The sequence below is a fragment of the Gallus gallus genome, chromosome 4, assembly GCF_016699485.2.
Source record: "Gallus gallus isolate bGalGal1 chromosome 4, bGalGal1.mat.broiler.GRCg7b, whole genome shotgun sequence".
Taxonomy (NCBI): Eukaryota; Metazoa; Chordata; class Aves; order Galliformes; family Phasianidae; genus Gallus; species Gallus gallus.
This window is the reverse complement of record NC_052535.1, coordinates 3,683,547-3,696,222: the sequence shown is the minus strand read 5'-3', so window position 1 is coordinate 3,696,222 and position 12,676 is coordinate 3,683,547. Positions and strand designations below refer to the sequence as shown.

General features: G+C 45.3%; 1 long non-coding RNA gene across 1 annotated transcript in view; it reads left to right on the top strand.

Moving 5' to 3' along the window:
* LOC101750312 overlaps window positions 1-12,676 on the top strand; it is a 60,759-nt gene that overhangs the window by 16,102 nt on the left and 31,981 nt on the right. The window contains exons 5-6 of the long non-coding RNA XR_005859769.2: window positions 3,734-3,809; window positions 6,069-7,913. This is a non-coding gene — a long non-coding RNA (uncharacterized LOC101750312). The remainder of the gene's footprint in view (window positions 1-3,733; window positions 3,810-6,068; window positions 7,914-12,676) is intronic.

The following is a 12,676-nucleotide window of genomic DNA, read 5'->3' as shown; positions in this document are numbered from 1 at the left end:
CATTGTCGATTCTCCCAGCAATAGTGTGTCAGTAGAGAGACAGGCCCAGTGGTTCCTGCATCGCCAATTTGAGTACTTAGCCTGCCAGTCCCAATTTATTTCATGAAGTGTCTGCAGTCTCCAAGTTTGCTAACGTCACGATGGTGATGTATCTATTCTTGTCTCTGAAAGGATGCAAAAGGGACATTAGAGCCAGCACAACTCCGTTAAATACCTTGTTGGCAGGGGATATCAGAAATGCAATCTGCTTTTTAAGCACAACTTGCTAAATATTATATTTCACGGAGTGCATCATTATTAGCAATGATGCTTGTGACAGTAGCATGCATGGCATTTTCCTCTACATGATCTGGCTGACAGCTTATGACCTGATTGGCATGCCAATATTTTTGCTTATACAAATAACCAGACAGCTACAGTCAAAAGGTAATTAAAAATGAGATCCAGGCTGCCACCAGTTTAAATCAGGCTAAAGACACAGTGACCCAGCAACTATCAGTGACACTGTCAGCAACATACCATCATTAACTCTTGCAGTCTGGCTTGGGAGCAAAGCTACCAGGTGTCACAGTGCAGAGGTGTGTTATCTGCAGCACTGTGCTCCTACACTGGGGTGCTGTGTGCTTTAGAGAGCTAGGCAGAAACTTTCAGCAAAAGAATTTCTCAACAGAAAATATCAGTTCATTCAGCTTGGCAGAAAATACAAGCTCTAGCAAAGCACGAGGGTTATGGCATTCACCAGCAGTGGCTTTCTTATTCCAATCTTGTTTTAGGAAGCCCTGAGTGAGTGCTCAGTCCAGGGCTGCACCGTGCTGGTTCTCTCCCATCCTCAGTATCCCAGGATTCAATTCTGACGCTTTGGAAGTCTCAGAGCTATTTCTGGCTGCCTCCACCAGCATACCCCTGCATGGTGTATAAGAGACAGGAGGAATAGCAAGGAAGCCTTTGCTGCGAATCCCATTTCAGCTCAGCACTTCTGTAAATTTAAGAATTTGCATAAAAACTCCACGTCTCTACTGTGATTGCTAAATTGGGCTTTAGGAGAAAATGATTAGAAAAAAAAAAAAAAAGAAAAGAAGCAACAGAATGGAATAGAGGAATCTTTAAGTGCCTGCATACATCTTGTATCTTCGTGTCACATCTTTGGCAAAATTTTCTGGTCTAATGGCCAGAATGGGTCAAAGGTGTTCAGGTAAAGCAGGTGTCTAAAGGCTTCTCCAGACGTGGCTGCTGAGCTGTAGGTCTGTGAGAAAGTAAAACTCGGACTATGCCTAAATGCCAGCCATTTATATTTATTGCTAGTTGTCATGGGGTCCTGGTCTCATTCTGCTTCTAACGATTATTTCTCACCATTAGAAATAGGCACTGGGACTAGGAGACACAGGTGAGACCCTGAGGCTGGGTTTGCCTTGCAGCTTGAAGACAGTGCCATGGTTGTCTGTGTGGGGTGTTCACAGCAGAGCACCATCACCCAGTGCTTGGTCTAGGGTGGGAAACCCAAAGTAGCTGCTGCCTGGATCTTTGTCGTTGCACACAGCAGAGCTGTCTCCTATCACAGTATATTGTTCAGCTGTGTCACTCACTGCCACAGGAGACTGGTTGCCAAAAGCTTAAATGGCGCAAAAGGCAATTAGATGAGTTCATGGAAGAGTAATACAGCAAGGCCGATAACACATGGAACTTGCCTCAAGCGTAGGAAGTCACTAAGCATAGCTCCCTGGAGAATGCCAGAGCACACAGGCTGTGTGTCTGCCCTGGTCTGAACCTCTTCTTTAGGCATCCGCAGCTCTGTGGAGTCAGAAACAGGATATTGGGTCAGGGGGAGACAACCTGGCCATTCTCATGGAGATGGTTTGTTTTCATCTCATTTAGACAGCAATGGAAGATGTTACGTCTGTACGACCTCCTTCATGAGTGGTGTGAGCCCTTAGCATCTCTGAGAGCTGTTTCTGCTACACAGAACCTCTGCTCAACTTTAGGAGCCAGTGCTAAGGGGGGTGGCTGTCACTGTGGCATTAAGGACATGATGAGTGGGCACAGTGGGGATGGGTTGGTTGATGGTTGCACTAAATGATCTTAGTGGTCTTTTCCAACCTTAATGAGTCTATTGTTCTTGCATCCTGCTGAAGAGCATTGTGCCTGTGTTGGGGTTTGCATTGCTCATATTAGCGAGGAGGAGGGATTTAAAGAGGGTGATTTGGCAATTCCAGTATCAGCAGGAGCTGATCCCAGCAGCCCAACATAATCACTGGGAATGGAGAAAATCCAGGAGGTTTCACTGGAACTGAGCAAGAGCTTGACAGCTGGCAAACGCCCATGTAAGTAGGCAACTGGGGAGGGAGCTGGAGGAGGGTGGTGGTGTTCAGCATCGCTCCTGGAAATGTCGTGTCTCAGTACAGCCTGTAGAAAATGTGTCCCTCTTTGCTGAGCCTACATCCTCTGTGGTGCCCTTCTGCTGTCCGCTATGGGGATGGGAGGGGAAGCAGTGGCTGTGGGCAAGCTGTGTCCAGCCCCAACGAACCAGCATGGTTCTTCTGGCATGAATCTCTGCTCAGACAGTCTCTATTTCTTTCAATACACTATAGACAGCTCAAAAGAGCTTGACCATCCTCCAGTGATGGCCTATGAGCCATCCACGTCCTTATGCTCCAAAACCCCTTCCTGGCCTCCATTTCCTGCAGTTTTGCCCAGTGCATGAAATATAATGCTGAAGTGATGAGTCCACATTCCCATTCTAACATCAAAATTGTTTGTTTTTTTTTTTTTTTTTCCCTGCATGTAAATAATAACTCTGTTGTCTCAGGATAAGCTTTTTTCACCTTGGTGTTTTCTCTCACTGATGCCTGATCACAATACATACTCATGCTGGACGCTGTTCTTTCATAAAGGAACAAAATCAGCAAGTGACATGTGAAGGCTCTAACTACAAAACGTAATATTTTCTAATTTCCTGAATGGCACTGTGCTATTCAGAGTTTCAGAGGTATCGTTTCCTATTATAGACCATATGCAGAGCGAGATACACTCCAGTAGTCCTCCGAAGAGGCTGAATACTGAACAATTAAATGTAATGTTAAAGAACCAGATTTACAGGAAATGTTTTGCTTTGCTGGTCACTGCTAATAGTGAAGTTCTACAGGAAGGTAACATTTGGTTTTCTGCAATCCAGCCTGTCTTTGTGCAGGTTATTTCTGGCTTCCTTTGAAATGTTTAGTCTCAAGGTTCTCAATAATGACTTCTATTTGGATGTTCCTGCAGGCATCCCCACCTGACTGATCACAGGCTTCAGAATCTTGTGGGTGTGTTAATTTGAATTAATTATAGCATATTTGACTTGCCTTTGCTGTAAAATTGACTTGCCTAATTTGCCCAGTAGAAGTTGTCACTATTAAATCCAGAAAGCTTATGAGGATAAATATCTGGGGATTCTGGTGATCTTCCAAAACACTTCAGACAACCCACGCTGAAATCAGTCAGGCACGAGGTCCCGTGCCTGTGGGTAGGGTTGGTGAGCATCCAGAAACCCAGGTGCATGCAAAACCCAAACGTTTTACATTTTGACATTATTCTAATTCAGAGGGGATGGGGGAATGATCTGGGAAAAAAATATAATTAAAAAATTACACTGTAGTGAGAGTGAAAGAATTCTATGCTGCCCTACAGAGCCAGACTCATATATCCTGTCTTACTTTCATGTGTGGCTGATGTGTCTTTTTATATTGTTTCCTTTAAGACGCTTTGCACCAAGATGAACCCTACTGGAAACTTGACTTTGCTGATGCTCTACGTAAACTGCATTTTCATGGCAGGTATGTGGGAGAATGTTTCTGTCCTTCTGCACGTGCTTCTCTTGGGCTTTGTCTCTGTTGCCAAGCATGTCTGTGACAGGAAAAAAGATTTGCTCCTGGTCATGGGCAAAGCCAGGGGGGGTCTCATAATGGCCACACTACGGTTGCGAGAGGAGGCTGAAATTTCTTGCTCAGACTTTAATGTTCTCTGATTAAGAAAATGTGTTAATTTACATCCACTTGGAAATTAAATATCAGCTCTGATGGGAGGCACAAACAGCAGCAGTTCTTTTCAGAATATGTAAGAGAAGGTCTGGGGACTCTCCACATGAGCTTCAGGGGCTTGCAGATGTGACGAGCTGCTTGGCAAGCCCTCATGGGTCACAGATGCAATCGTCTCATCTTCAAAATGATTAAACAATATATGGCAGCAGCTGTGCGTAGGAGAGGTGGCACAGCCTGAACTCCAACACAAAGCTGGAAACAGCACAGGCACTCTTTAAATTTTACAACTCCTTTGCATCTTATAAGAAAATTAAGGTGTAAATAGGTTAATTACAGTAGCTTAGGGATTTTCCAAGCTATGCTTTCTGTAATAAGCTGCATGGTTTGTCTAATGTAGAGTTGAAAATTTTCGCTGCGTGTTGTCTTAGGAATTTATTTATAGATCAGCATGGAAATTAAGGATAAATAATCTCTAGGAGAACAGAATCAAGATAAAAATTTGGAAGTAAGTTTACGAAACTTATATGAGAATAATAGAACTCGTGGCTGATGTGCTGTGGTGGATTGGAAGAGCAGTGTGTGACAAGCCAAGTGAGCAAATGGCCTGTAGGAGGGATGGCTGGCTGGGGTAGCGTTACTGGGGCTATTCATGGAACTGTAGAATCATTAAGGTTGGAAAAACCACTAAGATCATCCAGTCCAACCCCAACCCACCCCGCCATGCCCATCACCACGTCCCTCAGTACCACATCCCCACAGTTCTGGAGCACCTCAGGGACGGTGGCCGCACCACTCCCTGGGCAGCTGTGCCGGTGCACCACTGCTCTTTTGGAGAACAATTTTTTCCTAATATTCAACCTGAAGTGTGACTTCTTTCCTGAATTTTGCTATTCCAGGGGTTACCAATTAGTCATGATTTTATGGTTAGAGAAATTCTGTATTTTATTCATTGTGTTTATTGCATAGGAGCTTAGTGTACCACATAACGAATGTGGGGCAGCTGAGCGATTCTGCTGAGTGTTTGCTGGAGCCAGTTAGTGATCAGTTACAGTGCTGTTGTTCAAGAAACTGCTCATTTCCAGGAGCATTAATTTCTGTGAGTGTAGTTACAGCGGAAAGCGATGTGCTCTGAGATTATTTTATTCTAGTTAGACTTAGAAGTCCCAGCATTGCAAAAATGAAACTTGAAAGTTATGCTTCCCATAGTATTTTACATTAATTTTAATCATATTATTCTCCCTTTTATGACATGCCTCTCTGGTGCTCGTAAACCAAGAAATGAGTATCATCCACTTTCACTCCAAGTTTACATGATAAGTAGTTAGATGCATAATTTGCCTGTTTCTTTTGGAGATTTAATACCTGACTATGTTACAGCATTAGGAATCCCTTCCACAACTCCGTACATACATCCAATCCATTCCCTGCTCTGTGTGTCCTTCACATCTGTCAGAAACGCACATAAAAATCAGATATCAGTCATCTCCAGATCAAATCATTCCACAGCCACGTGAACACAATTAAGATAAATGTACTCACAAACCCCCATAGGACTCTACCCAGCCCTGCCAACCTCCCAGCCTACATTTAGAGGGAGAGAGGCACGTGTTTGGTACAGTGTATGCTTTCCCTACAAATTGCCTTTTCTTTTCCCAATATTTCCTTTCCCAATTTCCTTTCCTTAAGTCTGCAACTAAAATTTCATTTACAGGAAAGAAACAGCAATTCCAAGGCTAATTGCCAAAGCAACTCCACATATGTGCAAGAAAAATCAATATTGTTGACGAATCCCCTTCTATCTTGCAGTTAAGGATAATTTATTTCTAATGGTTCTCAATATCTTTGTGTATGAGCATCAAGTAGGAGGAAGCATGGTAACTGTCCCAGAAATTTGGCTTACTTGGAAAACCGTGACTCTTAATCTCTTATTGTCTTCTCTTCAAACTCTTGGAAGAGTTTAATAGAAAAAATGGGATTGGGTGCACTGTTGAATAGCAGAAAATTAATATTTTCTATATCAGAAAGTGCTTCCAATGACATCTGCTTTCACAATAGTGTTTTACTGAATGATCGGCTTGGACAGAAGAAGCAGTGGTAAATCGCCCTGAATGAGACACCAAATAGCAGTTAATGACAGGTAGCTCCTTGACTTCTTATATTTCTTTCTTGCATTTAATCCCATCATTCTCAGTCCATTATGCAGAAGGACACTTCCTTGCTTAAAGGATTCTCAATGTCACCGGGTGGTGGCCAAGACCTGGGTGCTTCTTAAACGCTTGTGCAGACGGTGTGAGAGTCAGCGGGGCTTTGCTGAGGCTGGAAAGCTGCCAGAGAGCCCTTCCAGTGGCTGGCTGCTGGGAAAACCCAAAGAGCACAACTGGGAGCCTGAGTGAGTATAAAGCTAATTACCACAGATGGAAATTTCTTAATTAGAAATGGACCATGGCCGTGGAGCAGGGCCTCCCAGAGTGTGGTGAAGAACTACTGCCGCAGGGCTTGCTTGCAATGAGGCATCTGGAAAAGACAATATAGGAACTCCCCGAGTGCTCTGGCAATGTTTCCACTGCACCTCTGTGGCTTCGTGGCACTGAATGCCCCTGAGAGAGGAGCCATTTGCAGTGACTCTGCTGGTAACCATGTGGGATGTTTTCCATTTTAAGTCCTGGTTTTGCTCCTCTTCCAGTGGAATGGTACTTGGAGAGTGGTTGTGAAATTTTTCATAATCTCTACCGTCTTTTTGGGCTCTGCTGCCCTAATCGTGATGGGTCTGCATTGAGTGTTTCTATGGTAACTCCCCGGGGAGCTTTCCTCTCATCTGGGTGAAGTTAACTGGAAACAAATAAATATGTCTGAGATGAAGTGGGGTTGGAGAAGACTGATGTGGTCTTTGGAGCGTGGTCTGGAAAAAGTGGAATTGTTTGCAAAGGGGTCAAAGATTGTGCTTAAACCCCACTTGCCTCCTGTGGTGTCGCAGAGCAGCCCCAGATAGAATCATAGAATAGAAGCACAGAATAATTGTTGGAAAAAACCACTAAGATCCCCGAGTCCAACCCCAGCCCACCCTACCATGCCCATAACCACACCCCTCAGTGCCACATCCCCACAGTTATGGAAGACCTCCAGGGACACCCCACCACTCCCTGGCCAGCTGTGCCAGTGCATCACCTCTCTGTCTGAGAAGAGCTTTTTTCTACTATCCATCTGGAACCTCTCCTGGAACGACTTGAGGTCATCACCTCTTGTCCTATTGCTGTTACCTGGGAGAAGAGGCTGACCTCCAGGCAGAGGCAAATTTTACTGCCCTGAAGATGCTCAGCCAGGGAACAGGATTTTCACACGCTGTTTGAGAAGATCAATAGTCCCTGTTATATCCAAATTATAACAAACCTGATGTCATGTCTCATTAGCGGGCATCTCTGTGCAGTTTCATGCAGAGTGGCAAGGGAAGACAGTGTGGGTGATGTCCATCTGTCACCTTGCCCTTGGGAATGCCAAGGAGGGGACAATGCCTGCCTGTCCAACCAGTCCCTCCCTTCCTCCTCACTGCAAGGCTGTGGATCACACCTTTCTCAGAATGTGTCATAATTAACCTTAGAGCTCTTTTCCTTTGCATTTTTAGATGACATTGTTGATGGGCCAGCAGCTGTTTGGAAGCTGCCAGACCTTTGCTGCTTGGTGAGCTTTTCTCTTCGAGCTTGGGAAATGTCCCCAGTGGGAGCTGTGACCTGCCACTGCTGTCACCCGTGGGAATGCAACACCTGCAGACCCCAGCCGGCTCCTTCCTGCTCCTTCATCTTGGAATACCAGCTGCAGGTTGCTTATCATCGGTCTGAGCCCTGAAGCAGAGGTACTGATTCCGATCTGCAGCTGCAGCCGGGCTTAAATCTTGATCTGCAAACGGTGAGACTGAGCGCTGAGTGTGCAGAGACATTATTAGATTATTAAATCAATGACACTCAGGTTATTAGTCACACTCATCCGCATTACCTGACACCGTAATGATGTTCTATTTTTACTTCCATCCTGCTAATGTCCCAGAGGTACTGAAATTATGACCAGAAAATTAATTTCTATACATTTGAACAAGAAATAGAAGTATAGGGAATAATCTCACATCGACGATATAAATCCTGGTGGAGTTGTTTAGAAAAGCAACCGGGAGAGGGAGAGGGCTGAGAACGGTGCCTCAGATGCAGCCTTCTCTGTATTCAGTGCCCAGCTCTCATGGATGCTCTGGCTGATAACTGGGCCAGGCTATTTCAGCCGGTAACTCATTTGGGGCAATTAGGACTCGTGAGCTGGCGTTAATGATCTCACTCCCTCAGCCAATGCTTTCTTGCAGAATCCCTCTGTTGTCACAACGGGCTGAAATCAAACCCAGGAAACAGAAAAAGGCCAGCACATGGCAAGATGTTGTTTATGTTTTCAGAAATTACTCAAGTGCAAGCAAATTATCATCTCAGCCCCCGGGCTGAGCAGAGGAGGGAGGCTTGATCCGCCTGCAGCCTGCATTGGGTCTTCTCTCTGCTCCATGTGAAACGCCCCCCCCCCCCCCCCCCCCTCCAAGGATGCTGAGCATCCATCCCACCCCCATCTGACCAAGCAGCACCAGCACCTTGACCCTGCAGCCGGGGAGATGCAAAAAAGTGGCTCAAAGGGCTCTACTACCCTTTATAAATGCCTGAATGGGAACTGCAATGGGGTACGGGTATGGGGTGGTGCTGGAGCAGGATGGGGACAGTACCAGCAGGGATGGAGAGCAGAGCATGGAGGGGAGGTGAGTGAGGGGATGGCGGCATGGTGACCCTGAGCACCAGTATGGCTTCCCATTGCATGCACAGCTTATGGGGAGAAGCATATGGTGAAACATCCCCTAGGGAAAGCCATTCTCACCCTTCCCCACGCCGCCCACAGCCCCAGCTACTTGCAATTTCCCTGAGCTTATTGAGTACTGGGAGCACGTCTACATATTGCTTAATTATAGCTTGGTATGAATGCATGTCTTAACAGCGCATTTATTTCATGTTTGCAATTAATGTGGAAACAAGTGTTGGTGCTCGCTCTGCCCCAGATGGAGCAGGGAGATTTCCTGACATCTTCCAGTGAATAAAAAAGGAGTGATGTATGAGCCCCAGAGTGTAGGTATGCACTGTCGGTACCTGCTAAGTGCATGTTGCAGGATGTTCTCGTGAGCAAAGTTTGTAGTAGAACCATAATGAGCTGTTTAGGTGTAATTAAAAGGTGGGGTGAAAACTTGCATGGAAATCCTCCTCTCCAGGCTTTGGGAAGCCTGCTAATAAGACGTAAATATCTAGCAGCTCAGCTGGAGCACAGTGTGTTCTTTGGTTAAACATTAAAGGGGCATTGTCAAGTGGTTTTAATTAATTAGCTAGGCTTTGAATGAAATCAAATCAATTTGGAGCAGTTGGGCTCAAAATTAGAGATGTTTTCACCTGGTGGAAAATGTCCTTCAAATGCCAAATATCTTAAAAGTTAGAAAAAAATTAAGAATGCCTTTGAGATATTGCATCTCGATATCCCTGGAGGTGTTCCAGAACCATGGGGATGTGGCGCTGTGGGACATGGCTATGGGCGTGGTGGAAGTGGGTTGGGTTTGGGCTTGGGGAATCTCAGTGGTCTTTTCCAACCTTAGTGATGCTGTGGTTCTCTGATTCTGTGTTTTCACTGATGTCATTGCTGAGGCTGCTGGTAGCGCACGCTCAGCCTGCACCGTCTCTGAGCTTTGTGCCCACTTTTGGCCATAGAAGCACTGGGAGTTACAAAATTCCTCTTGTGCTTTTAGGAAAAGAAACGCTGTTCTTGATATTGACTTTTTAAAAGCAAAAGAATTGAACAAAATGAGAGCGCAGGCACTTCTTATTAGGCCAGCACAATGCCATATATTATCCTGGATGTTTTGTGTTAGATTTAAGGGGGAAAAATCAACACCAACTCCCTGTGACACAATAGGCTATAACTGCTGGAAGCCGTTATGGGCTATTATGTGAAGCCGTTACAGTCTATTGAGTAAATAATCTACAGATTAAAGCTTTCTAAGTACACAGTAACTTGATAGGTAACCAAAGAAGCCATTACAGTATGTCACGTCAATAAGGGGAGGCTTACGGCTCCTCACGCTTTGTACAGTGACAGATCTATCCGCCATAAACCAAAGCGGTCGCCTTTTGGAGAGCCAAACCAAACAACCAAACCGCAGTGCAGCCGTGCTCATGGGGCCGAGGATTCGGGATTGCAGCAAGGGCTGAGCGTGCAAAGCGCTGCTGCTCCTGATCTGCTCACCCCTTCCTGCACCGCGGGCACCCACGGCGCTTCGCTGCAGAGAGTTTGTGAGTGCTCACATGGCTCAGTGCTTCCCCGGCCCCCCCCCCCGGCACCCCTCCTGCCCCACCTCGCAGGGCCTCAACCTCCCGCCGGCATTTAATTACTCCGAGCTCCCAGCCTCGCCGGTGTGTTTAATATGAGCTATGTAAATTTCTCCCAAGAATGATAGGATTTTGACAGCCTGATTTGCCTCGCAGGCATACTCAAGCCAGCTCATTTTCTCTTCCCTGGAAATTTTTGAGTGGTCGGGTGGCATTTGATTACCATTGGCTGGCATATCTGAGCTCTGGGGTTGAGCATAAAGATATTTTAAATTTAATAGGTTTAAGATGTCATTATTTCCATGCTGATGAATTTATACTTGTAGCCAGAGAAACTTAGAGCATTTAATGAACTTATTTAGTTCATGGTGCAAGCTTTAAACGCAATCCCAAGTATAAAATTAAATCATGTTGGATAAAAACTAACACCCAGAAGCTAAAACTGAGCGGGGTAAATGAATGAATTTATAAAGATAGAATAAATACAGACATAAGGCACCTAGGGGACAGATTTACTAAGACTTTTTGCACTGTTTTCAATGGAGCTTGTAATAGCATAAAAGAATTAAATCTGATTTACTAGGGAGGATTTGTACAGTATTTCACCACCTGCTTCCCAGTGCCAGCAGCCCCTTCCCCATCGCTCCCACCGTCAGCAGGAGCTCTGGGCACAGCCAAACACGTGGCAGAGAAATCTCCAGCTTTGCTGAAAAGTGCACAAGCAACCGGAGAAGAAAGCAATGCAATCCAAGAGGATCAACAGAGCCATTCTATGAAAATCAATTCTAATTCTAACCCAGTCAATAAGGAGCTGCATCAGATGGGAGAGGGATGGGTGTGCCGTGGTAGCTTTGAAGTCTCCTTCCCAGGCTCGCTGTGCCAAGGCCTTACTGAATGTCTTTCAAACCCTACACACTTTCATAGTCTGCACAAAGAAGGTAGCACCTCAGTAGTAATAGGAGTCTGCAGTTTTCCCCATAAAACATTGCCCAGGCAATGTGGGGTCATGAGACTCAGGACAGGTTTGGAAATGCCATAAAAAACCTTTCTTATTTGAAGCAATCAGAAAGCCCAGGTGAGGAAATGCAACTCTTGATTCATTCCTGAGGAACTCACTGAAGACGTAAGTACAAATGAGCTATTCTCTACAGTAGTGACTGATCTTATCGCATTCAACATCCTTATGGAACAGCATGATAGAAAAGATGCATTTCACTTTAAAAGGAGGAGATGAATGAGGAGAAGAATGAGGAAGCAAGCGAAGGAGATACTGGAACAAACATCAAATTAAAAAAATATATAGTTACATTAGTGCTACCTACAAGCAGATATTGCTCGTTTTGGTGCTTAACAAAAGCAAATGCTTTGGAAAGTAAGCCAGTGGGACAACACAGGATGATGGGCATTAGAACCAGAGACCTCTTTTAAACATCTAAAGGAGGCATTCGTGGGATCCTGGACTAGTAAAAGTTAGGAAATTAGGACTAGGAATCAAGTCCTATCAGATTTTGCAGAGGATGGAAAATTCAGTAGAAATTCAAGAGGTATTTGTGTTACTCACAAATGAAGAATGATGGGCTCTAAGTCAGCACCTGCCCATAATCAGGGTGTGCCTTTATGGCTGCTCCTCTCCAAGCACTGGCTCCATCCTAATGGGCTCAGTCCTACCTGAAGGTCTGTTTGCCTATGGCAGAAATATCAAAGGAGAACAGAAGGTACAGAGAAGGCAACAAATACCTTTAGACATAGGACGCAGGGACCAGCCCCTTCCAGCCTGAATGATTCTATCAGTGGACATGGTGGCGATGGTTGAACTTGATGACCTTGGAGGCCTTTTCCAACCTTAATGATTCTATGACTCCATAACCCTATGAAGGAAACACTAAATATGCTTAGGGCTCTTGCTTGGAAAGGATATAATTGAAGGGGGAGACAGGTAAAATATGGGCTGTCCTGAGTGATATGAAGGTAGATAGGGATGAGCATCACTCCGTACTCTCCCAAAACTCCCGATCCGGGAAGAAGAGGGTTTGTTGCTTTCTTTCTTTATCTGGAGTCACAGCACTCAGCCGTACTGCTGAGCGACCGGCCGCCAATAGAGCGGGTCAACAATTTTCCAGCAGAACAGTTTTTTGAGCCACTTTCTGTTGGGAAGCGCTGATTTGATGGGATCAAGATGCTTTGTGGGAACACATCAATGCCATCAAGCCGTCAGCAGAAGCCAGACATCTGCCCGTCCTCCTCGCCTGCTGCCCAGCTGGCTGGCTCATGGGGACAGCT